This window comes from Centruroides vittatus, unplaced genomic scaffold, assembly GCF_030686945.1.
Source record: "Centruroides vittatus isolate TY-2023 unplaced genomic scaffold, ASM3068694v2 contig_10, whole genome shotgun sequence".
NCBI lineage: Eukaryota > Metazoa > Arthropoda > Arachnida > Scorpiones > Buthidae > Centruroides > Centruroides vittatus.
In genome coordinates, this window is record NW_027120658.1 from 3131095 (window position 1) to 3157965 (window position 26871).

At 30.4% G+C, this 26871-nt stretch overlaps 2 non-coding genes and 1 pseudogene across 2 annotated transcripts; 1 reads left to right on the forward strand and 2 right to left on the reverse strand.

Annotated features, from left to right (window-relative positions):
• LOC136974355 (paired box protein Pax-6-like) overlaps positions 1–20344 on the reverse strand; it is a 41381-nt pseudogene extending 21037 nt beyond the window's left edge.
• A 5819-nt stretch (positions 20345–26163) lies between these two features.
• Positions 26164–26236, reverse strand: TRNAR-ACG (transfer RNA arginine (anticodon ACG)). The gene has a single exon. It is a non-coding gene; the product is annotated as a tRNA-Arg (tRNA).
• Positions 26237–26414: 178 nt separating this feature from the next.
• TRNAS-GCU (transfer RNA serine (anticodon GCU)) lies at positions 26415–26496 on the forward strand. Its single transcript has one exon. It is a non-coding gene; the product is annotated as a tRNA-Ser (tRNA).
• Positions 26497–26871: the final 375 nt, after the last annotated feature.

Genomic DNA, 26871 nt, shown 5'->3' on the forward strand with positions numbered 1-26871 from the left:
CTAAAAGGAAACAAAAATAATTTCATTTAGGAAAGAGAAATGAAAAACTTTCGCTTTTGAAAATAGTATTTATCCAGATCTTTAGCTTTCCTTCTTGCTCACGCCTCGTTAGATCAACAGGTCTTTGGTTGATGCTGACAGAACGATCTATTTCACGACCGGAAATTATTCATGTGGAGGACGTGTGTCCCTCTCAACCAGACCGGAAGAAGGTGTGCGCAGGGACTGAAAGACCAAGGGGGAGGAAAAAAAAAAGTAAAAATAGGAGGGACTTGGTCGAGTCCTCCCTCTCCGGGGCGAATCCGGAAATTAACATGTGAATGGTCTCCCCCCTTCGACAGAACATGGAACGACAGAAATGATCGTAGATGGAATAAGAACAACCAAGAATCCAATTACTGGCAGGGGAAACGAGGCGAGAAACAGAGCCGCCTTTTCAGACAAACCGATCAGAAAATTTATTCATGGAAATGTCGCCCGAAGGGAGAATGAAGAATGACAGGGATTGGATGCTGAAGATGCGACGTCATTGGTCTCACTAAGGAGTCCAACAAGATAGTAATAGTTATGAAAAGGAATAAAAAGTGAAAGCTGAAAAGAAACCGGTTGTATTCGGCATAACCAATGCTCTGTTGGCTTCAATTTTATCATCCAATAAGTGATGACGGGGAGGAGCTCGTTTCAAATCGAAAGGCAAATCGTTTCGGATTTACATTTTATTCCTTGCAATTATTTAATTCAAAATATTAAACGAAAATCTACATAAAAATATTTTTTAAAGCTTGGAAAATGTTATAATATAATTTTTACGTATTATAAAATATATGTTTAAAATTGATACTAAGCGTATTTATTAAGAAAAGGTATCCTAATTGCAACAGATTTTTCTAAAATATACTTAAATATATGGCTTAATTCTTTTTGCTTTTTAATTAAATTAATAATTAAGATTTAAATCACGTTTATTTTCATGTTACCATTAATAATCCGCTTACATTAAAGTATTTATTCATGAATTTGCGGCTCCAACTAAACATCACTGATTTCAGTTAACTAATATTAAACATTACCAATATTTATTTCAATATAAACTTATGTTATTTTTACTTATGGCAATGTTTATTCTTTAGCAACATTCATTAGCTTGTAACTTGAAAGTGTATCCTATACATGCATAATGATGAGAGATTCGCATCTAAGACGTGTTGGAAGAGAATAGCATCGGACAAGATAAATTTCCATCTGAATGCCTTTTAAATTTATTATTTAGATTATTTTGTAACTTATTCTAAACAATTAGGCATGTAAATGAGAAAACTAAATTGAAAATTAGATCAATTTTTATCAAGCTTTCCATTCCGACTAATTTTTTTTTAAATAAAAAACTTGTATTTGCTGGTGACGGCTTACAATTCTGATTTAATCCCACCTATTATTCACATATTGTACTATCATCCCGAAAATATTAGATAAGATCTATTAAGATAATACTAAATTACTATTACAGGCCTAAATGTTAGCAACAACACTTACTCTTCCACATCACTTCTACAAATAATAAACCATACTTAAATATAACTCACTCTAAACTAATTATAATATAATACTTACGCTAGGTATGTTATCGTTATTGCAGACACCTTCCGATAACAATCTATCTCTTATCTCCCAGGCAAATATAGAAGGGCACTCTCTTTTAAATTCCGCTATTTTTGTCACTACAGATGCGGTGGCAACACGTGGCTTACTTCCTCCAATGGCACGTGGTTTGATGGAACCCGTTTCGTAATACCTGCCAAGAATCTTTGATACGCAGCCGTTAGATACTTGAAGAATTCGAGAAATATCACAGGGTCTGGCACCGCTGTGGGCTAATTCGACTATCTTTTTGGCGAGTTGAATCTGGCAATGGTCTGCCGTTGACATACACACCACCCAATTGATTGATTCCGCTGTGGCCTAATAAAATAAAAGCATCGTGTTTAAATAACGTATACACTAGCCTACTTGACAATATTATACTATAGTAGAGAAGAGTAATTAGAAAATAATGAAAAGTTAATAAGCGCTAATTAGAACTTGGCACTCATTAAATGCGCCTTAAATTACTGTTTAACTATAATTTACGCTACATTCGCACGATATAAATTATAGTTAAACAGTCATTTAACAGAAAACTTATCGAATGAAATATAATTTACTAAATACAGTTGATGACAGACACACAAACAGTTAATTTAGCAATTTCAATTTTGCCTTTTTTATATTTAAAGCCTAATTCGATGCCAATTCTATTAAATTTGGCATTATTTTTGAGTAAAAAATTAACTGAAAATTTAAAAATTTTGATTTTAAGACAGATCACAAAGGTTTATTTTTATTTCATGAATTGATTTAATAAGAACTTAGGATAATATAATTTTATTTATAATTGGTTTATTTAATTTCTAGCCATATAATTATATTATATGGACTTATAAATATAAAGTGAGATAAGATCAATAATTAGATCATCACCAAAATATTGATTATTTGTTTGCTTAGCTATTATAGCAAACATTAATTGAGTGCATAACTAGAAAATCTAATGTATGTATGTATGTATGTACAGCATGAATAGTCTAACGTTTAGTCTGCCTGAAAATTAAACCAAATTGATGTGTAGATATATTTAAAAAATTTTATGTAATATAATATATTATAATTTATATGTAATTGAATAGACCAAAATTTAAAAAAATAGAACTTATTTTTTAATAAATTAAATGGTTTCAGGAATTGAAGTTAAAGTAATTTAATTAATATATATTATTTTTTAAATATTTAAAAAATAAGATAAATTTTAGTCTGTAGAATTATATAAAATCGTCTTTTATGATAGATCTGTATAATTTATTTTAATTTACACAAGTTTTCCCTAAATCTATAACAAAAGATATTTTATATTTTTATTATTTTATCACAGATTTTCTTTAAGAGCCACTTCAATATTTCTATTTGATTAATTAATTTCACCATTGTATAATAATTTTTAATTCCAGATGCTTTGGAGCAATTTTTTTTTAAATCTGATAGCTGTATTTGATATTAAAGGATAAGGCTACAATAATGGATGAACATGTTTAATGAATTGGAAAGATAAGATTGGTAGGACTATTTTTTTTTACTGTTAATAAATCGTCTCGAATTTTTTTTCTAGAATATATTTTCAATAAATGGTCTGTATTAGCTTGTAAAAAATGTAATTTAGTTAAATAAAATTTGAAAATTTGTTGATAGTTTAGCATCAATAACAAGTGATTTTATCCATGGAATTTTTTTAAAATTGAATAATTTGTATTGAATTATTTAATTATTTCTATATTAATGACTTTTTAAAATGTAGTTTTTATTTATTTTTATGTTTTTATAATTGTATTTTATGCGATAATTTTTTTAAACCAACGCCTGGAAGTTTAACGTTTTTATTTCAGATTTAAATAAAACTTAAATTTTTAAAATTATATACATTATATAATTATAATAAATATTAATTTTGTTTCGGAGTAAAAAATAAATAAATAAATTTCCATAAATTTTCCAAAGGAAATGGCTCCATTCGAAGAGTAATATTCGCTCTTATAAATAAAGAAGTAACTCGATTGTTAAAAATTTCATAAATTTTATCAAATTTTTTCCATAATTTACGATTCTTACACAGAAGTTATTCTTAGAATATTATTGAAAAGTCTGGGATAAAGTAATATATCTCATTTGAACTTGAATGGAAACATGTAGGCTATCGCCTGTCAACGGATAAATTTAACTCTTGTCAGAACCTTACCTTTGTGTGGCATTGTTCCAATCCCCGATGCCAAACCCAATACAGCCCAGGCCTGGCCGTCACCGAGATGGCTGACCGCTGGCCTCTCCAGTTAGTCTGGCTGCTTGACCTTCGCCTTCAATACAATCAAGTTCCCCAAAGAGGGGTCAATACCTAAAAAAAGAGTCATATCATGTACAACGAGACCAGATCATAGTCAAATATAAGTATTTTCTGCTAATAAATAATTATAAGTTTCGATTTTTTCCCGTTTATAGGGAATTTATAGCGTATTTTAGTTGTGGATGATACAAATGACATTTTTTCCGATTTAATTAACGTTAGAAATAATAGTGAAAGCTATATGTTGCCGAATTTAATAAAAAAATGGCTGGCAAAGTGTAAAATGAATGAGTGGTGAAAGGCTGTAGGAGATGGTTGACTATGAACTCAGAATGAGGAACTTTCAGATCTTATTTCTTCAGCCGTCAATCCAAAGCGAAGCAGTTGGTGACGGCAAAGAATTTTTCTTTAAAAAAATCCCCTCACCATTCTACCATTCTACAGACGATATTTCATTGTCTCACATACCACTCTACCCAGCACACAATCCATTGAAAATCCTCCCAGCAGAAAGCGGGGAGTTTTCTATTTTTTTATTTTGCCTTCGTATCGTCAGTCAATATCCTGGTAGGGGTGAAAAAAAAGCCATTAGAAAAGAATCTGGTATCGTTCAATGTCCCAAGAGAAAAAGAAAACATGGTAAAAGGTCTTACATCAAGGTGCACCCTTTTAAATGGAGGTGTGATTCTCTTGTACCCGATTTATTGCCTCAAGTATGTACCTTTGATGAAATGCCTGTTTCACATTTAATTATTTGCTCTAGTTCCAATGATTCCGTGAAGCCAAGATTCTATTCTTTCTACTTGGGATAGGGTTAGGATTTTCAATGTATTAAATCCAAATAAACTATGTAAATATTTTCTACCATACAATTCTATCAAACGCAATTCAACCAATCTAATGATGTGAGATAATTTATAAAGTTTATTTTTCCTTAAATCGAAATTTTTGTCTGAAAAGAATGATTAATAATTTTAAACTGCAACGTTGCAATTTCTTAAAATGTAAAAAAGTATCAAAGAAACAATTTAAGTTTTTATTAATATTAACTTAAAAGTGGAACTTAAGATTATTTCAAAAAATGTGCCACTATTTGAGACTTAATTGCTATTAAATATATTCTAATATTCAAAGTATTAAACACGATGATGATGATGATGATCATAATCATGTAATGTGTATTGTACTTTAATATTAGAGTACAAAGTATTGTACTGTACAGTACATAATGATCATTCTTCCTATTTTAAAGCAAAATGCGAATATTCCGCCAATTATTTTGTTTATTTAAAAAAATTAAAATTAAATAAAAACAAGCAAGAATAGTCAGAAATTAGACTATTTTTCTCAATTATATTTATTAAATATTCTCGAATATATAAAAATAAGAACCACATTAATATAATTTTAAATTTAAAAACTATTTTATTACTTAAAATATAATTTTTAAAATGATTCAAAAGTATCCATTATAATAATTTTTCCCTTCATTCAAATTAAGATGTAGTGTGTGACTATTAGAGACCCGCCATTGGCTGAATTTATCAATTTTATTCGCTTTTGTCCAATTATTATTAAAGAAAAAAAAAACACTAACCATTGAATAAATTTCATGTTGAATTCTATTAGGACTATATATCTAAGTAAACAGTAGTCTATATTGTACATAACTGCTGGAAATTAAAATTTAATGCGCTCTATAAGCGTTTATATAGGGCCACGCGAAATAAAATTTGAAGTGACAATAAGGAAAAATACTCGAATTGTTACTTTAAATTGTAAAATATATACTCCGAGAATTGAAAGATTGATTTATATCAAAAATTTTGTTGTAAATTTAACAATAAAACCACTCATTGTAGCTTTATCATGCGTCTCAATCTTTCATTCGCTAGACTTATTTTCTGATTCCTCCCCCATTGATTTACGTTTTAATTATTGATTTAGTTAAAGAACATCTTAATCTCGGATGTAGGTCAACTATCAGATGAATTTTTCATGCGACAGACTAAATTGAATTTAACGTTTCGAATGAATATTTCATCAATTTGATGCGATATCAAAGCGAATTAAACGCTTCCAGAATTTACAACGTCATTATTTTTTTACCCACACAAATAGGAAACTGCGGCCTGTGTTTAGAACACTCGCCATTTATCCTGCACCATTGCATAAATTCTTGTTTTCGGGAGTTAGAACCATTTATAAGAGTAATGACAGGTGATCAAGACCTGTGGTTACTGTGAGAGGTATCCCCTCCAGTTTTGAGTATCAATAACTTATAGGAGAACACTTCACATTTCACTATCGGGTGGGGGGGGCGGTTAGCCTACCATCTAGCTAAGTAAAAAGGGGAGTAGACGTTCCTTTTGAAGCATTTTCGAGCACCGGACATGATATATTATCCAGTAGTGAAGAGGAAAAGCGTATTCTTCGTCTGCTTCGTGGTCTTTTAAGACGCACCTTGTTACCTGTCACCGGGGTTAGTGTCGTGCTTTCGGCGCCCGGGTGAGCTAGAAGCCTGCTCTGTTGTCGCTACCAAAACCGATCTTACAAAAGAAGGCGCAGATAGCGGTAAATCGACAGCTCCGATTCACAAATCAATCACGTCTCGAGAAACACAGACACGACACTACCCGATACAAACACGAGAAGGGACAATCTGACTAGTGACAATACTACCCTCGGGCATTTGATGTTTATCCATACAATTTCAGTTCTTCTTTTTCCTTTTTTTCCCTTCTTTTCGAATTAATTTGTATATATCTTATTTATAAATTTCTGTTCGCATTTAACGATTTAAACGACTTTTGGGTCACTCGTAAATATTTTTATATAATAATAATTATTATTTTAGAAAATATTAAATTTTAGAATTATTGTATATTAAATTATATCATGTCTAAAATATAATAAAATTATTTTAAAAATTCGATTTTTCTAGTTACATTTCTTTAGAGGACATCTGTTTATGTAACCTGAAACCAAATATTTCGAACATTTTTAATCAAGATAACCTCCGGAACACCTGCTCGATGCTCTCAGATATTTGATATAAAGTTAAATCACTAAATTTATTAAAAAACCTAGCTCTTAATTTCGAGAAAATTATGAATTTAGGACCTTCTATAAAACAATTTTAATATTAATAATACCGCGAAACCTGTGTAAACTGGATTCTTATGATAGCGAATATTTCTTCCGATGTAGTAGATTTTTTTTAACACAGAAAATCACTGATTTTTCCCGTTTATGCTGGTTTCCATTTTGGACAGGTTTTAAAATAATTCTTTAAAATGTTCCTGCCGACATCCTAGAGAATTTTTTTATATAAAAAAATAACATAGGAATTATTTAAAATAACTGCGAAGAAACAAATTTTATTCATTGTAAAAATCGAAAATTATAGAAAGAAAAATGAGATTTCAAATGTAATAAAAAATAAAATTTAATATACGAACTTTATCTTAAATTTATTTTATTTTATTCTTTATCTACGAACTGAATTTACAAAAAAACTATTTAAATTATTATTATTAACGTAGAGTGAATTTATTCATAAACACAATCGATCTTTGACTTTCTTACTACAGTCCCGAATAAAATTTTTCTAGAATAATTCTCGAGTTATCTTAATGCATCCGATCCTCTAGCAAGGTGTAAATATATACAGTAAAACCTGTCCAAAACGGAACCTGTCTAGACGGAAAAATTCATCGGAACAGAGCGAATTTCTACGTTAAAGAAGGAAAAAAAAACCCCGTTTAAAACGAACTTGTTCACCGTGCTTCCGGCTTACACAGGTTTTTACCGCGATAAATATCTTTTCTAATATACAAAACTTTTGACTGATTTAAATTCTAGAAGGTTGTTGATCGAATTTTATCTTCGTAAACATGTATCAAACGTACTACGGTACACACGTCTTTGGTAGTGTTAAAGCGCATTTGTGTGTGCCGTACACGGTTTAATGCAGTTGTTGGTCGAATGAAGGGAATGTTCTGCAACTGACACAGTCGCATTTATCCGTAGTTCGGAAGATTGTAAATGACGACAGATTGTTCAGTCATGTAACCATCCATTTCGACTTAACTATATGAGACGGAGAAGGGGGCTCGTTGCAACATTTGAGACAGTGAACTGACAGTCGAGGTGATTGTAGGGTGAAAATTATCGACCTTAAGATTACTGTCCATTGATAACTATTGTATATTGACTTCTGCACCGGATTGCTATAAAATATAGTCTCTAAAAGTTAAAAAAAATATATAGAAAAACAAAAAAAAATAAAGTTTCTAGAGGAGAGAGAAACTTTGAGATGAAAGATTATTGTAAAAAGAAGAAAAATCAAGAGATTTCTCGTAAAATTATATAAATGGATAATCTCAGATAAATCTCACTTTAATTAAAATTATATTAAATTGTTATTTAAAAGTTTTTTTCTGAAATTCACCTTTAAAAAGTTTAATTTTAAGTACAACAATTATGGAGGATGTTGCCTAACGCTTATTATTATTATTATTATTATTCATATAAAATGCTTCTGCAATTTATTTTAATAAGCAATTTTCTAAGTGATAAATTTAAATTTTACCATTATTTTCGTTGTATTAAACACAGCGAAATAATCGAATTTTTAGAAATATTAAACCTCAGATAAATTCATTGAATGCTATTATGTAAATTATAACCATTAAATGTCAAACCCGTTCAACAGGTTAATATTTTTTCCATAATAAAATTAGGAATATTCAACAGAATATTGCTTTAATTACTTAATTAACATTGAATATTTTAATTGAAGACCTGGAGGAAAGAACGTATTAACTCAGTTTCTTTGTTGAATGTTGTAGAAATTCAACAAATATAGGGAAACTATAATTTCTTGGCTTTCCAGATTGGCCTATAATATTAATACCAATTATGTATCCTAAATAAAGAGAAAATTTGAAACTTTAGGAAAATTTTTCCAGAAATTCGGGGAAAAATTTAAGTTAACGTGTTTTTGCCTCGAGGCCTTCAGTTAATTTCCATTTACACACAATTCTATTTTAATTTTCGATTGAAAATCAGGATTTATGTAAGGATACAGTATTAATTTGAACAATACATGATTATATTATATAAATTACATTTATATCTCCTATTATTTATATTATAGGAACAATACAGGATTAATTATAACGCAAGTTACTAAATAAATATTGTAAAAATTACATTGAAATAATAATTTTTTTAATAATATAAATCTAAATATGATGTTTGGAATGTAGTACACAGCCTATATAAAAATCCAACAGAAATATTCATTTTATAATAAGTTATTCACAAACTATTCTGTAAAACTACAATATAGCAGGCCTATAGTAATGTATATTATTGTAATTTCTGGATGCATCCGGCTGGAAGTATTGAGGGGCCTCCAGATAACGTTATCAGTGAGGCCTCTCAAACAACTTTCTAATAAAAGTTTCTTAGAAATTTGAAAGTGCGGGCCGTCCTGAGTGCGGGGCCTCGATCCAGGCCCGAAAAACCGTCGTGTGAGCAGGGGCCTGGGTGTATAAAACAGTACTTTGAAACCGTCAAACAAGAAAGATTGGGCACAATAAGGAATATTTAACATTAAGCTGCGGTAAGTGTATTTGCGGCAATGTTGTCTACAAAGTAAAATTCGAAAATGACGATGATGGATTGCCCCGTGTGTTTCGGATGATGGGCGGCCCGGGCATCACCTTCTTCCCTATCAGAGCATGCGTACAAGTTCAATAATATTCAACAAAGACAGGAAACTGTCAGGACTCTCTTCAACTTAAATTGAAGTGAGTTATATTTAAGAGATTAGAATAATGGCTCCTATCTAAGACTACATTTCATATTGCATTTCTCTTGACTCCAGACTTAGTTTAACACTTGAAAAATGTGGAAACAAAAATCGAAATAAATTCGCCAAGACGAAAAACAGAATAAAAGCTAAATCTTATCAGTCAGCTCGAGTTTATCTCAATTTATTCCTGTCAATAATATAAATAAATTCCTACTTTATCTTATTATCTAATTAAATAATACATAGGCCTATAAAAGCCTTATTCGAATTTTAAGCCTATTTTTTTAAAATTATTTTCCACACTTTAATTGTAATTAAAATCTTATTAAACGTAATTCTGCAATGGAAACACAGTTCAACACTTAATAATATATTCATATCCTAATTATAATTAATTTTTTAAATGTAATAAAATGAAAATTAATTAATATTAAGACATTAAAGTTTAGAAAAAAAATTAAAATTTTAAATAAAAAATGCGCAGATTTATTAGATTTCTGCCAAATTTTTTATGATGATAACCTTAATAATAATAATCTTGCTGATGTAGGATTTTTTTCCCTTCCCTTCTCCTAAAGTTAATAAGTTTTTGGCTTCTAAGAAAAGTAAAAATAATGAATTTATATAAGAAAAAATTCGATCTGATAATGATATTTTTTAATAAGCTCTATGATATATGGCAATTATATTTTAATGAAGCATTTTTAATGAAACAGTGGCTAAAATTTCCTACCCTTATTCTCAAATAATCAATTTATGGGAATGATAATTAATCTTAAAAATTGATGTATTATCTTAAAAATAATTTTTTTATACTTTTAGAACTTGTGTAACCTCGTATAAAGCTAGAAATTTTTTCTATAGCTTGGTAGGTATATATGCCGTTGTAACTGCTATAAATATATACTAAGTCAATTTGTGTGTGTATGTGTGTGTCCGTCTGTCTGTACGATCAAGGTACCAGATCCAAAATACGTCTTGTGTTGACCACAGCCTGTCATTCAGATGCACCTGCGTATGACGCGTCAGTAGTTTTGAAGCCCGAGGTGAGTGTGGGGGCGACAAACCCCGAACTGTCGCAAAAGGCAAGGTCGGAATGGACGATGTGACAACCTCATCCGTCAGCAAGACTGGAGGCCGAGCAATCAAAGTATGACGTCTTGTGCCAATTATTTCTTAAGTTTTTACTTTTATCTCTTTGCCGGTTGCGGAATAATAATTAGTCTTCAACTAAAGCCGCATTTTTCTCCCCTCCCTCCTTTTATTATTATTATTTTATTTCTCTCGGGAGTAGAGTATTGAATCGTAATTCATTTCTACTTATAAATATATTGCAAGTGTAGCACGAATGAATAATAGCCTAAAAGTATTCAATTTCTCAACTTTAAGTTAATTTTAAGTACTATTATTATTGTCCAATGGATATTTTACAGTACTATTATTTTTAAAACGTAAGCGGTAAATGCACTCTTCACACTTAATTTACACATATTAACCCCCAATAAAAGCTTATAAAACTTGAAAATACTATAAAATCACAATTACATTTTATAGAGGAAAAAATAAAATACAATTAAGTAGCATTAATAAACCGTTTACAGACGGGTATTTATGTAATATTTCGAACTTAATGCTTTATAATACTACTTTAAATAGAACTTTTATAGTAATCTGTTATAAAAATATTCTTTTAATATTATTGTAAGAAAATAAATATTTTATATAAGCCACTAAGTAGGCCTTAGCCATTAAGAATCGTCTAAGACTAACATATAACTAATGTAATTTAATTAATGTAGAGTCTTATGCCTTATAATGCTAAATTATGGACGACAAATCATTTATAAGCCTAAACATAAAATCAATTTTAAAGTAGAAACATAATTTAAAGACATTTCATTTTTCACTAGCCTGGGGACACTTGATTCTTCTACAATGAAGATAAAATATAAGAGAAATAAAAAATAAATAAACCAACCCCATTAAAATTCAACAGTGGAATACTATCTGTAAGTAAATCTTTAGAAATTGTGACAAATTTTCATAATTGCTTTACAATTCACCAAAAGTAAATCTGTAATTCCTAACTGACTAACTCCACCCTCAGGCGTGTCAGGGAGGGAACTAGTAACGCACCTATCGTCACTTCATCAGGAGAAGGCCGACCAACACCTGTTGGGGCCTCTTGGGTTCCCTCTACGTGGGTCTCAAGGGGCAACGGATCCTCTTCGTGAGTTTCGTTGAAAGCTTTGTAAATCTGAATAGAGTCGGCCTTTTGTAGAAATCCCCAGATTGATTCCCATTCATCTACAGAAGAGAGTGCCCGTCCAATAACTAGGGAGGTTTAAAACTATCTTTCCCTAGGGGACACGGGGGACCCGGGATAGATTGTTTGCGGATTCGAAGCCACAACAGTGACAAGAGTAAGAAGCGTGCAGTTTCTCGCTTTCACAGTTAAAAAGAATAAGGGAAAAACAAGAATGAGAGAGAAACTGATTATCTTATTACACTACTGTTACGTCAGACGGAGTAGGCACTTGTATGGCAACACAGTAACGAATCCCGTTTTCTCCAAATCTCGTCGGATATATCGAGCATTTTAACGGATATTCGTAAAAAATAATGGATTCTAGAACGTGTTAAATGTTATAAAATTTTACATATTTAATAAACAATTATTAGTGTATGAGAAAAAACATTATCAAAAGAAACAGCAGTGGTCGCCCGGACTTTGAACCAACAGTGGACAGCTGTAGTCTGGTCCTTAAAACCTCCTCCCCTTTTCTATGATAGGGGAAACTCAACCACTTGACTAAAGCAGCGATGCTGTTTCGTCAAAGCTCGGTCCTCTTTCCAATTCTAGTCTGCGATACTCCCTATTGGATCATCCTTGTGAACTGAATCATACACTTATGAAAGTATTATGGTATAACACAGGTTATAATGCACTCTCTTTGTTAATATTTCCTAGAAAGAATACAGTTCTGAGCCTACATCATTGAATAACACCTGTAAGTTTTCCCACCAACATATCAAAATTTATTAAAAAGTATTATATTATATTATAGTAAATGACAATTAATATGCTTACGAAACAATATAATGCTAGTGTATTTGAAATTTATAGTTAATTAAATTAAATTAGCCAAAATAATATAGTATAAAAATGAATCTAATTTTTATATAGGAGTCATTTTTAAAGTAGTTTAGACCACTTGATAATAGATTAAACTGAAGAAACAGAAGCACAATACAAATAAATATGTAAATGATCAAATTCTAGAGTGGTTCAAGAATAAAATTTTCCCAAAAATGAATCATGAATGCTTTTTTAGTGTTACTGTGTAATTTTATCTTCCCTATAACCAAGCGAAGCAACTAAAATAATCCATAGAAAGTAACGATTGTATGTCTGTATGTGTATTATCATAAGTTATAACAGCATTAAAAACTCTCTAAATATAGATTAACAACTTAATTGCATTATATAATAACTCAGTCTAAATAAATTAAGATGAAACAGCGATATACTCACCATACGAAGCTACAATAACGGTCACAATAACATAGTGATCTGGTCAGACTACTCCTGCATGCGTGTGAATCTCGGGGTTCTGGTATCCAGGCACTATTGTGGACTGGCAGGCTCCCAATAAAAACACCTCCGCCATGATACAATAGCACGGACCTAAGCTACACCTCGGAGTGACAATGGATGGATGGGGAGTAGATATGCCTACTTGTGAGTCTTGAAGTGGATCTGGAAGTCTTTGTAAGTGTGTTTACCGGAGTAGAAATAACACGATTATTAAACAACTCGACTATTCCTCTTATAAGCTAGGCCCGTATGTTTGCACACCCTCAACTATTGGAACTCTTACTTTGAGTGGAATGTTAGATACAGAACATGCCTCCCGTCGATGTATTATGCACTGTGTCTAAAGAAGTTTGGCTTCATTATCACCTGTGACTGACACCCACGCGAAAGGGTTTATAAGCGAGAACTTCGTTAAGCCAACACTACACGTAAGCGAGCCACACGCCTTCAAATTTTATGATGTGTAATCTGTAAAACAGCGCGATCAACAATTTAATTTTATTTAAAATAATATATAGAAATGAACCTAATGTTAAACACCAGAATATTAAATTATCAATTAATTTTTTTAATTAATAAAATCTTAATTCTGGTATAAAAATTTCTAAACCATAAATCGAATGGGTTATTTGGGGAAGGATTTGCTACTTTTATAACCTACAATATAGATAATTTCTAGTTTAAAGTTATTGTCTAAGGATTTATTATATATATAATAATGTTTTTATAGTTATCTGTACCGAGAACAAGGCTATTGAATTGGTAGAAAGTCGTAATCCACTGCAGCCTATAACAGTTCCCTCCGCTTATTCCAACAGAAGAAGTAAATTCAATAACCAGGAAAACCAAAATAAACAAGCCACATCCAATGGTACAACGTATGACAAACATCAAAACGGATCTGGCCCAATCAGAGAAAAGATGCTATTGCACATCTGTCTGTAGAAGCACTCCGTTTGTATGGGGTTTGGTTATTGTTGACGATTATCATCCCGAGGAACAATACGACGGGAACAACAGTAATAATCGTGGGTCAGTTCAACTACAACAACCGTCCTCGTTTACGATGCCTCGTTTAACAGCAATGGAACACGGACAAATTTGTCCCGGGATCGTTTTAAACAGACTCGCTGACCCAAAACTAGAAGATGGGGAGAAAAGCGAATGTCTATACCTCTGTGACCATTGGGGCGAAACGAAATAGGAGTTTTCCTTTCATCTCTTTCCTTGCGGTTTCCTCGCTTCTAGGCAATCGTGTGATAAAATGATAAAAAAAAATAAATAAATAAAAATAAATAAAAATAAATAAAAAGCAAAAATGCAGCGTGCCCACATTCTTACACTCGAAACCAATCGTTTTCGATATTCGATTGGCCAATCAAATTGACGATAACTTAAACTCTACGCTATTTATGTTTAAAGTAATAGCCGCTGCTTGATGGATGCGACTAGGTATTTTATATTATTAGTGTTTTTAATAGTAAACTCACTTATTGCTTCTATTAAGTTTAATAAATTAGTTTAAAATTTTAACCTTCAAAACATATATATATAATTTTCTTGACTATCAGCTATTTATTTTATATATATATCTTTTTTAACTATCTTTTTTTAAATATATATATATATTTAAAAAATATATAGGGCCTATATATATATTTAAAAAAAAAATAATTTATAGAAATCTATTACTAAAAATCGTTATCGATTTACAAAACTGTTTAATCATTATTAATCAATTATTAAAAATTGTTTCAGTAATCGATTAATAATAATTTTCAGCAATGAATTTTTTAAATTATTAGTCGATAAATAAAGTCATTAATAAATTATTATTAATCGATTTATTGACATAAAATTTTAGTAAAAATTGAAATTATAAAAAATAATTTAAATATTACACAAAACCCTGAAGATTTTCCCACTCGAATCTATAAGAAAGTTCGCTTTATTAGTGGCCAAATTTTATTAATTTTTCTAGAAAACGATATGCTTATGCAATTGTCTCATTTATTTAATATCATATCATGTAATATTACGTCAACAACAAGAATTAATTAAAGCTAGGCTAATTAAATTCTGCTGACGTCAATTAAACTTAACCAGTACCAACATTATTTAAATAAATCATTTTCTCTATCGTTCTCTTAACGGAAACCCTCGATAGACCTAAAATATAGAATATTCTGGAGCAAAATATAAATTTTTTAAGCATATATTAAGTAAATTATGCAGTGTTACGTATACAAATTGCTTGAATTTAACCTGTAGACAAGCCAAAGGATGCAGAGTAAACCTGCCTAGAGGCACTTAAAACACCCGATTTTGTACCCGGATTGCTATAAATTTAGAAAATTTACACTTAAATACAATTAAATAACAATTTTATTTTATAAAAATCTGTATTTTTATAAGCGGCAGGTCATAACCAAATGGAATTTAAGTTATAACCGAGAGATCCCAAGGAAAGCATAAGAGCTCTAAATATTCTTGTAAATCGTTTTCTATGTTGTTTCGTTTCAGTACGGAGCAATCAATTATGTGATGTGGTATGTCAACATATAGGGATTGACATACCGTCGTATGGAATTGATTCTGAAGTAGTATTTATCCGCTACATTGGTTCGTTGATTCAACCAATCATTCAGATCGATAGAGTTGGCTGGATGTGGATGCTGAAAGTATAAATGCGAGATTTTTATCTATTATTAGACAAATTTTCTCGTCTGATTAATCTCCAAAAACTTCGAAAATTCTCCTTTATTCTTATAGCAAAGACTTTTATCCCTCTTTCAGTTCGTATTAGAAGAATGTAAGCTCATCTTGAGCATCCTTTTTCCAACCTTACGAAGCATCCATTAATAATTTTTCTAATTTCCCTAGCATTAATATCCTATAAATAATTAAATTGTAGTCGTAGAAATTACTTTATTTTCTTTAATATTTTGTATGTTATGGAATAAATTTAAAGAAATTGTAAGATAAATATAATATCATACTTTAAAGTAATAATTTAAAAATAATTTTTTTTCCTGGAAGTTTAAGACTAAGGATTAAAAGCTTAAACACAAGGAAGAGCTTAAGATAAGCGTCCAATTTTTATAATTTAACTACTATAATTTACAGTTTAACCTTAAAATATAATATATAAGCGCACACTACTTGAATTTAAATCATGTTATTGAATACACGAACCTTTCTAAACACAAAATCTCAAGAATTAAAGTTAATATAAGGATACAGAATAGGATTTTATACAATATAAAAACTAAAAATAAAAATTAAGAAAAAAGTTGAAGCGCAATTAATATTATGAACCCATTATTAAGATTGATCCTATACAAGCGACTTTCTCTCCCTTGACATAATTAAAAAAAAAAAAAAATAAAGTAACCAACAGAGCCATTATTTTGTGATACATTACGTCTTCAAAACACCATGATCTTTCTTGGATTTAGATAAACAGGCAAGATCATTTTGAAAGGAAACAAGACAATGCTCAATAGGCATGTATGAAAGACCAATAAAAAGTATATCTTGTGTCCGACTTCTGTATTCTGTTGTTTTGAATCTTCTTGTTAGAACAGCGTCATTAGTTCAAGAATACATTTTATTTATTTTTTTTAAATAGCATAACATAACAAGAGGCTTTGTTAAACGTATGATTTTATTCTATTACAAAAATAAAACTTTGATTCGGAAATTTATAAAATGCAACTTCAAAACTCGTATTAGTTCCATCGTAACGAATTTTTCTTATAATTATTTAAAGTAAAATAGAATTTAGAACCTATAATTTACAGTAAATCAGCTCTTATATTATAAATAATTAATAAGAAAACTAAGCTTAGGGATAAGTTTTCAATTTCCTATGATTTAACTTAAAAATAATTGATAAGAACACACACACACACACTACTTAACTTCTATCAAGTTTTAGGTCTTTTTTTTTCTAATCAAAAATTGCGTATAAATTCATTTTAAATGCATAAAAATGTTAAAATTTGATATAAAAAAAGTCAAGATTATCTTTTTTTTGTTGAAGTGCAAAGTTCAAAATTAAATTATTTTGAAATAATTGGCGGTTTGAATCATGCGAATTCGTAAATATTTACCAAAAATCTAACAGAAAATAGCGATTTAATTGAGTGGATTGTCGTCAATAAGGGCAACGAGACATTAATTTCTTTCTACTCCTAAATGACAATTTTCTGAATGCACGTTCAAGGACCTATTGAACAAAGTGTTTTAATTGTTCGACAGATAAAATATCTTATTGATTACAAGTAGGCATATAATAGTAACGATTCTTTCTACGCAATCATCACATTTACTGCTGAATTGGAGAATTGCTTTATTTGTAAAGACGTGTTTGTTTACAGATGCAGATAAAGCCCTTGTTTGAAGATTGCTTTAGTTTACAAAACTTACCTTTATTGACACGGAAAACGTCGCGATTCAGCACAAACGTTTACTCCATAAAAGGGAAAAAAAAGCCTTCGTTTATTAAAAAGGAGGAAAAAAAATTGCAGAGAGATCTGTAAAATCGTGATTTAATATTGGCATCGTTTTATCTAATTTAAATATTTATTAAATGAAATTTAAAGTGGTGTATGCAATATTAATACCATAAAATTGTTGTAAGTTGATGTGCCTTTAAATTATATGTAATCTAAGCTTCACTGGAATATAGTCATGAAGGCTACAAAGAGCGTACGAATCAACCTGTCTAAGCAGGAATATTATCGTTTTATAGTGTTCGTCTAAGACAATTTGCGGCATTGCATTTCTGTTAAATATCATACAAATAAACCTATTTATATGACTTAAAATAAAATTCTATTAAGTATAGTGTCTATATTTAGTGAATAATGGGACTAGGACAACCGATTATAAATTATAAACACATACAAAATCCGCTTTAAAATTTTATTTTCTCAAATTAATCGCTTTAAAAATAAGCAGCTTCGTGTATAATTTTGAGAAAATAAAAAAGGTTTCCATTATGTGATTGCACCGCGCCAGGACATTACGTAATCAGTACGCAGCCTAACTGTTTACGTGTCCAATCATTCTTCAATCATGAATCATAATGCAAATGCTTTACTAGTATCGAACTCATGCAAATGCAATGATCTATAACATATTCCTCAACCCATCAAACGAAGTGGTTTATAGACCTACCACAAAGGGGAGCAGACCGTGGGTAAACCCTCCAGACAGACTACTATCAAATTGGTAGTTAATGAAAGAAATATCCTATCTCCGTTTCACATTGTAGCCTATACACAGCAGGCCTACTACACAGCCTACACACAAAAATCTGACTCTACACCATCCGAGGAGATTAATGCAGGCTTCGTTGTAAATGAATTAAAAATTGAATATTTTAGTAAATAATTTAATAAATTAAACAATTAATTAATTAATATTATACAGGAGAATTTAGCCCCTAACTTTCTAATTTATACGAATAAATTAGAACATTTTATAGTTTAATGTATTATAAAAATAGAAATTTATATCTATTTTTATTGTAAGCATGTAATTTAAATAAATGTACTTATTAATAATGAATTTACACACATTAAGTAACTAAAAAACAGAAAAAATGAGTTTATATTATTAAAATATGCAAGACAACTAAGCTCTAATTATTAAATGCGCGAGTTATGAACGTATATCGTGGCAAATTTATAATAATTAGGACGACAGCTCTGGCAAAATATCAGAAATAATTCATACTATTTACTTGTAATTATATACAGCTGCAATAATGACATCTGTTTAAGTCAGCGCTGTCCACTGACGATTCGAGGACCAAAATATGCTCTAAGTATGACGTATATATTTCATTAACAAACAGATAAAAAATGAAATTAAATACAGGTCCTATCTTAACACTAAAACACACACAAAACTAATAATTTTTAAATTATTCATGTTTAAAATTTGATTGGATAAGCAGCCAACACCACCAGCTTAACGTAATAAATAAGTCATATCCAATGTTTTCAATAGATAACGCGCACCGATTAGAAATAAAGGAACGTATTTCAAACACTGAATTTATATAAGTCTACTTTACATAAACGATAAAAGCTCTAAAAATTATATTCTCTTGATAAATATATAGGAATAAATGGCGCGGATTAATAAATAATAAGTCAAATAGATTTCGCACAATAGGCTCAACTTAATAGAATCACACAGAAGGTTCACTTAACAAAAAAACCCTTACATTTTAAAAATAATAAATAGCATTTATGTAAAAAATTAGTTATCTATCATCATCATCATCATCATCATCATCATCATCATCATGATGCAAATTATTAGTTTCGTTTACAATTTAGAAACGATAAACACATTAAACTGTTTTATCCTTTATGCTAATTAAGTGCTGCTTATATCATTTTCTTAGGCGTAATTACGTTTAAAGTGCCTATCAACATCTATTAATGTATATTCTATTGATAAATTCGTACTATGCACAGCGTATTGATGTCACCCCCAGTGAATTCAAAGTATATATCGTGTATATGCATTGAATCTTAAGCATTTTATAGGCGCACAACGTTAGCATATATGCATTAATTAGCCGAATTTGCCTCTTTGATGTTTTTAAGGCTAAACTACTAAATCATTTGGCTGTCATTATAATAAAACTACTTATCAGAGCCGTGGAGTAAGATAAGTTCAAAGAAGTGACTTAATTTATCATATGGGCTATTAATAACAACGCATTTAGCTCGCTTAACTGTAAATAATCTATCTCTGGAATAGTTTATTAGAAACTTAAAAACCCAAATTTGAATTTTTGGAAGCGTAACGTATCGTCTACAGTTACGTAGCAATCTAATAGGCCTAATTAAATTCATAAAAAAGGGAAAGGATTTGCGTAAGAGGTGATCACATGCAAGTGGGCGCGATAATAATAATAATATTGACAAATCTGTTATACCTTGATAAAGGAAGAAAATTCCGAACTGGTGAAGAGCAGAATACATTCAAGAATGTTAATTATGATTAGCTTCATAACTGCAGCGGAAATTTTATCCAACTATCGACAAAACTAATTCGAATATCGTTGATGAGTCGAGGATCGGCATCATCCTTATCGAAGGAAAATCAGTCGAAAATCTAATTTCTCTTATGAATATTTCGGCAGATGGCAGCAGCAGTCGGCACAGGGGTTAGGTTTGATGAAGCAAACCGATAATAGACTATCCAAACATCTGTTCCGTCTGCTTAGACAAAAATCTTTATGCCGACGTGTGATAAACCACGTCTCTTCTAAATTATTTAACGCGGTCGATTAATCATTTACAGGAAAAAAAATTAAAAAAAAAAGAAAAGAAGAAACAAGTTTCGATTTAAGATTCAGTTTACGGGTATTAGGACACATTAACCGTTAAGTTAAGGTATTAATAAGTAAGGGGGGAAAAAAGAGCTTACCCTACAAGACGAAGCCTCTCACGGCTACCTGCACCCACAGTTTCAATTAAATGGCCGGAAGGTCACAAGCAGCTTCTAATACTGTTGTTGGTAGAGCATGGACCACACAACCAGACATGAGTAACTGCCCTTGCGGCACTGACAGCCACGACAAAGATAATCGTCCGTTCACACCGCCTTACCGACGTATTACCTTGCACGGCCAATAAACTGCTCTCCAGGCGTGACGTCACCCGTCCGTCCGTGCAATCAGACGTTCCATCTCACTGAGCAATCGGATTACGTCCGCTGTCCAATGGCTGACGTGAGCCCGCCCACCGGGACACGCCCACCGTCGGCGGTCGCTTAGCAACCGAACCGAGCCTTCGTATCTACTTCAACGCTCTTCGCTGTCAGTCGAAAGTAATGAGCATCGAGCGACGTCGCAGCAAATTAGGCAGATGGTTTTTTTCCGTCTTTTTTCCGCTTTTTTTTTATTTCTTCCCTTCTCTCTTCTCTCATCTGCACGAGAGAACCATTGGAAAACATGCTGTGTCACGCTAAGGCGTCAAAGTAGAAGACGGGTGAGTGGCGAGGGGCGAAGCAGCGGCTTTGCCACGCTTTGTTTCATTGTGACGTCACGTGTGCATTCATCGGCGGAAAGACACGATGACTTTAACAGTTGATTTGACTTGAAGGGAGAGACAAGCTTGTCTAAGCCGTCATTTCATTTGGTCATTGGGAATTGTCTTTTTTTTCCTATTTTTTTTTATTTTCCAGGAAACCATGAAAGTGATCGCGCTAAAGAATCATTACCAGTCAATGGATGGCGCAACGCTACATTTATTTTATGCATCCGACTTTTCTTCTGTTACTATTTAATATTTTACGATATACTCGACTCGGAAATAAATAAAAAAATAATAATAAAAATCGCCTCCTCTACCTTCACTTATTAATTAAAATAATTTAATAACCAACGATCGCATTGAATTTTGCTGAATTTTTTAGTTTGTTATTTTAAGTGTATTTGTTTTACTGAAATGAATTTTTTAGTTGAATACTGAATTTTTTAGTTTGTTATTTTAAGTGTAAACGAAATTCCTTCCTCCTTTAATTCTTTTTTTTTAAATTTTTTTAAAATTAAATTAAATTATTTTTTCAATTATCAAATAAATTAGAAGTTGAAGACTTTTAACAACCGCTCAAAAGAACAAATAAGCCAACTGTTAGCCTATGTTAATTAAGTTTAACTTTGAAGGAATTTTAGATCCTTCGGGCAAATATCCTTTGTTGACTTTTTAACAAAGGATTTAACTAACTTACTATTAGAAAAGTTTTTTTAAATAAAAATTTTATTGTTTCTTAAAATCTAGTTTTAATTCAGCTTCTTTTATTTAAAATAAATAAATAAATAACTTCAAATTCGATTTATCAAGCAACTAAATAATTGTTTTAACAATTTTTGATTCAATCAAAAATTATTAACGTATAAATTTTAATTATAATTAATTTCAACGATTTAATTAATAAATATTAAAATATAACTTACCAAAAGTTAACTAACTCCCTTCTGTATCAAGTTTTGTATCTACATGCTAACTGGAATATATAATTTATAAATTATATTTAAAATAAATATAATCAACTGAAATCAAACAATTAAAAATTAAATTTTTCGAATTTCGTTGATGATTTTTTTAACAATTGCAAATAAATCAAACTGTAAACGCCATATTTTAATTTGATATAAATTTAAAATGATATTCCTTTAATTATACTTATGTACACGCGATTGTTAATTAATTATAAATAAATAATTAGTTTAAAATATTTAGTTGTGTGGATCATTGGATGGATGGCCTAAATATTCCACACGTAGAATAATATAATTTCTCTCCTTTTCTTAAACTAGGAGAGATAATAAATTAAATAATAATAATAATAATAATAATAATATATATATATATATATATATAAAGCTATTAAATATATTTATCATTTAAAAATATTTATTTTTATAGTATTTAAAACTTCTATACTTACATTTCACTTAACTTTAAACAAGGAGCAAACCTGAGGTGTGAGAGAAGGAAAGAACAGGTCAGAACTTACAGGTTTAACAGTACACGACACATAATTCGTGATTTATCTTAAAATATAACGACTTAAGCACTAGAATCTCCTTAATTTTAGCCCACATCTAGCCCATTTTTCCACACTAGCTCAACTTTTAGTTTAAACACTAAGATTATAACACTTACTAATTTATTAATTATGTACTATATGTATAAATCATCCATATCATAGAATAATAAAAGTTTAAAATTAAAGTTTCTCAGAAACACGAGTAAAGTGAATTAAGTGCGTTGCACTAATTATCGCAGGTGTTCCTTTCAATCAGCGTAGTATTTAGCCTAAGGCCAAATGTTTACTTTAGTCTAAGCCCTCAAACTTGTCAATGGCATTCTTCTCTTATCAGTCTTCGGCTTGTAATCCTTTTAAGTTTCTACATAACCTGACCTCCCCTAATTTCAAGTTCTTCAATGAAAAATACCTTTGTTACTATATATAAATGTCTTAAAAGCTTAAATGAACTACACTACGTGTTAATGATTTCCCAGTAAAGTATTAGTAATAAAATTAGAATTTAAAATAGTCAAACAAAGGAAAAAAATAATATAAACTTAATTAATTATTCATGATTCAGTTAAGTGTTTATTAAACTTAACAAACCTGGAATTATGTGCAAATAAATGTAATTAATTTGTTTATTATTTAACTTTGTTAATTATTCTAAAACTTCAGACAAAGATAAATCAAATTATCTGCCAATTAACATATACAGTAAATACAACTGTACAGTTACGTCACATATAACCGTGTAAAAATTCAAATTGTGAACCATCCCTTGGCATTGTAATGCTGAAATGTTTGTTGTTGTTTACTCCTCGTTGGTTGTAACAACGAACATAGAAGTTAATCTCGCATATAATACTTTATTTGGATCATTTTGAGGTGAAATATAGAATAAACCTTTGTTGAAAACAAGCGAAAAGTATTTTCCTGAAGTGTATTGAAGAGTTGCAACTCAGAAATCTTCTGTCGACTTCAAGAATAAAAAGAATTCAGCTTAAATATTAAATTTTCAAGCGAAATTTGACACGCTTCGTCTACACTACACCATAAAATAATCATGTATAGTATAATATGTAGTTAAGTGGGCGAGGAAGCCTAAGTGCATAGCTTGAAGTACCAGCTTTGTATATCAAGGTAGGGGTCCCATTAAGATTTCTTAATAAGGATACTTACCTTAACAGATAATTAAGCTATACCAACATTTCAGGAAATAGCTTAGAGGAGTGATCTTAACAGGTGGGCCACGGCACCCTGGGGATCCCTAAGAAGTTTTCTAAGCCGCCAAATTATGCAAAATTTCCTTCAGAGTATAATAAAAAGAAAATTGATGTATAACCGAATATCGTATTGAAAAGTGAAATAAGAAAAGATAAATAAATAAACTAAATAGGAAAACTTTATCTTTTTTTATTTCTTCCTACATACAACTTTGTTAGTATAGAAGAAATAAATGAAAATATGCTACTTACACCGCTGTATTTACTTCTTTTATTCTAAAGTAATTCTAAGAAACTATTAATGCTTGGAATTTTAAAAATAATTAGGAAAAATAGTAGGCTTAGTAGTAGGCTTTGAAAATTTAAATATTTTTGCAAAAGATATACAAAAACTTTACCACAAGTTGTGGGTGTTTTAGTTTTAGTTTAGTTTTAGCATCGACTTTGGATCGATTTATCGACATGTTTCTTATTTTATTTTCTGTTAAAAATTAATGAGTTTTCATGTTTAATTGTGAAATTTGAATGTTATTTAAATAGATAATGAAATAATAAAGATATGATTTACATTTATTATATAAAAATAAAGCAATAATAAAAAATCAATTTATTATAGATAATTTAACAAATATAAATTATTATTAAAAAAATGGGGGTCACAAAAAAATTATGAAATATTTGGTGGGCCGTTAGTATAAAAAGGTTAAAAACCACTGACTTAGAGGGAGAGGGAAATTCGAGTGGATCAAAGTAGCAGTCCAGACTTGTGCCACGATGGGAACCACTATCTAGACATCAAGATTTACATCTGGTTTACGTGGCTACGTAGCGATTCCAGGACCATTTCTAAGCTTTGTACATACTAATTACTTGAATGCACGCGCACAATTTCCTCCCCCGAAAAACCCCAATCCAGTTCACGTGACCAAAAGTTAAAAAGAAAGATTGGAAGTAAAAGAAAAGTCATTAAATGTTTGTAGAACATCAAAAAATCGAACGTCTGTTCGACTCAATTACTTTGACGTGGGGGTAGACCGGCTTCACGAGTTTAAACGTCCAAGTTCATTGAGAATGTGTTCCTCTGTATGCATGGCTTTCCTCTTCCGCTATTTTATGTCGTATCAATCATATTTTCTATGACACAGAAGTAATTATTTTCTCGTTTTTCCTGCACGTTCTTTTCAATCAATCTTTCGTTTTCTTAGCTTAAAAAAATAAAAAATAATAAAAGAAAAAAAAGGATAAAATTCGCGACCGCATTTTCGATAATAGCCGCAAACATGAATTTAATTCTTTTATTTTATTTTATTTTATTTTTTTTTTTTTTATAAAATTCGGAAAAATACAAATGAGAGGGGAAAAGAAATGGTTTCTACATCTTTGAGGAGTCAATCTTCCAGTGAAGAAAGTAATTAATTCGTATAATTCTTTCTTTAAGACTCGACTTCCGCTGCCATCTTAATGAGAACATTAATCATGTTCAGTAGATAAAATATCGAATGTTGGATTTGTTGGAATAAAAAAAAGATTATTCTGGATAAAAATGCTATAAATATTTTTTTTTTTTAAATAGAAAAAAATACTCCATTTTCTGAAACGTTGGCCCCGTCTAGTGATGAAGATGTACAGTACGAAATGTGTGTCAGATCTGAATAGTGATCAATCATTACTTCCATTAAATAGTTCGCCGCAGATCCGACAGATGGAGCCACAAGAAAACGGCAATGTTTCAGTTTGACGTGCATAGATGGCGCCACTTCACGGTAGGGTCGCGTCTTTTCCATTCTCATCAGATTAGTTTTTAAAACTATAAAAATAAAATTGTATTAATAATTATTAAAAATAATAATTTGAAATATAAAAGAAATCGAAAGTTTTTGTTAGTTCAAAATAATTTCGACAGAAAATTAAAATAAATAATTACGTGTTTGTTTAATTAATAATTTTGAAAAAAAGTTCTTTTATAAACTAATTTCGGTGTAATTTAAAACAGAGAAATAAAAGAGGGAAGAAAAAATGAAACCGAGCCAGCCAGGATTCGAACCTGGAATCTTCTGATCCGTAGTCAGACGCGTTATCCGTTGCGCCACTGGCCCTCGACCCCTAACCGTTCGTTTTAACTCATAAGAGATTTGTATGGGGGATGTTAACAGTTAACTTTCGACGTTTGTGTGACGTAGAGATAAAAGAATCGCATGAGAAAAATGATAATGTCATTAAAACCGACGGGTGGGGGCATTTCTAAAAGAGTCTATAGAGAAGATGCCACCGGCTGACGAGGTGGCCGAGTGGTTAAGGCGATGGACTGCTAATCCATTGGGCTCTGCCCGCGTGGGTTCGAATCCCATCCTCGTCGACTTTTTTTTTCCAATCCGCTCAGAAGGTTTATAAAATGTCTAATCTTTTGACGCGCCGCGTAGAATGGTTTAAAATTTATATTTGTTCTGAAAACGCGTTAGGACCACCGCACTTCTAGCGCCATCTCTTGTGCGAAGGTTGAAATTTTATTGAAACTTTCACTATTATTTTGATATTAAAAAAAAAATAGCCGATTTTTATAAAATAAAATTCGTTAATACTTTATTCTAAATTATAAATTGATTTTTAAAGATTTTTTTCTATTATTATTATTATTGTTGTTATATTTATGAAAATAATTTTATCGATTTTTAATCATTATTTAATGACGACTTTGAATACGATAAACTGATATTCAGAAGAAAGGTTTTTT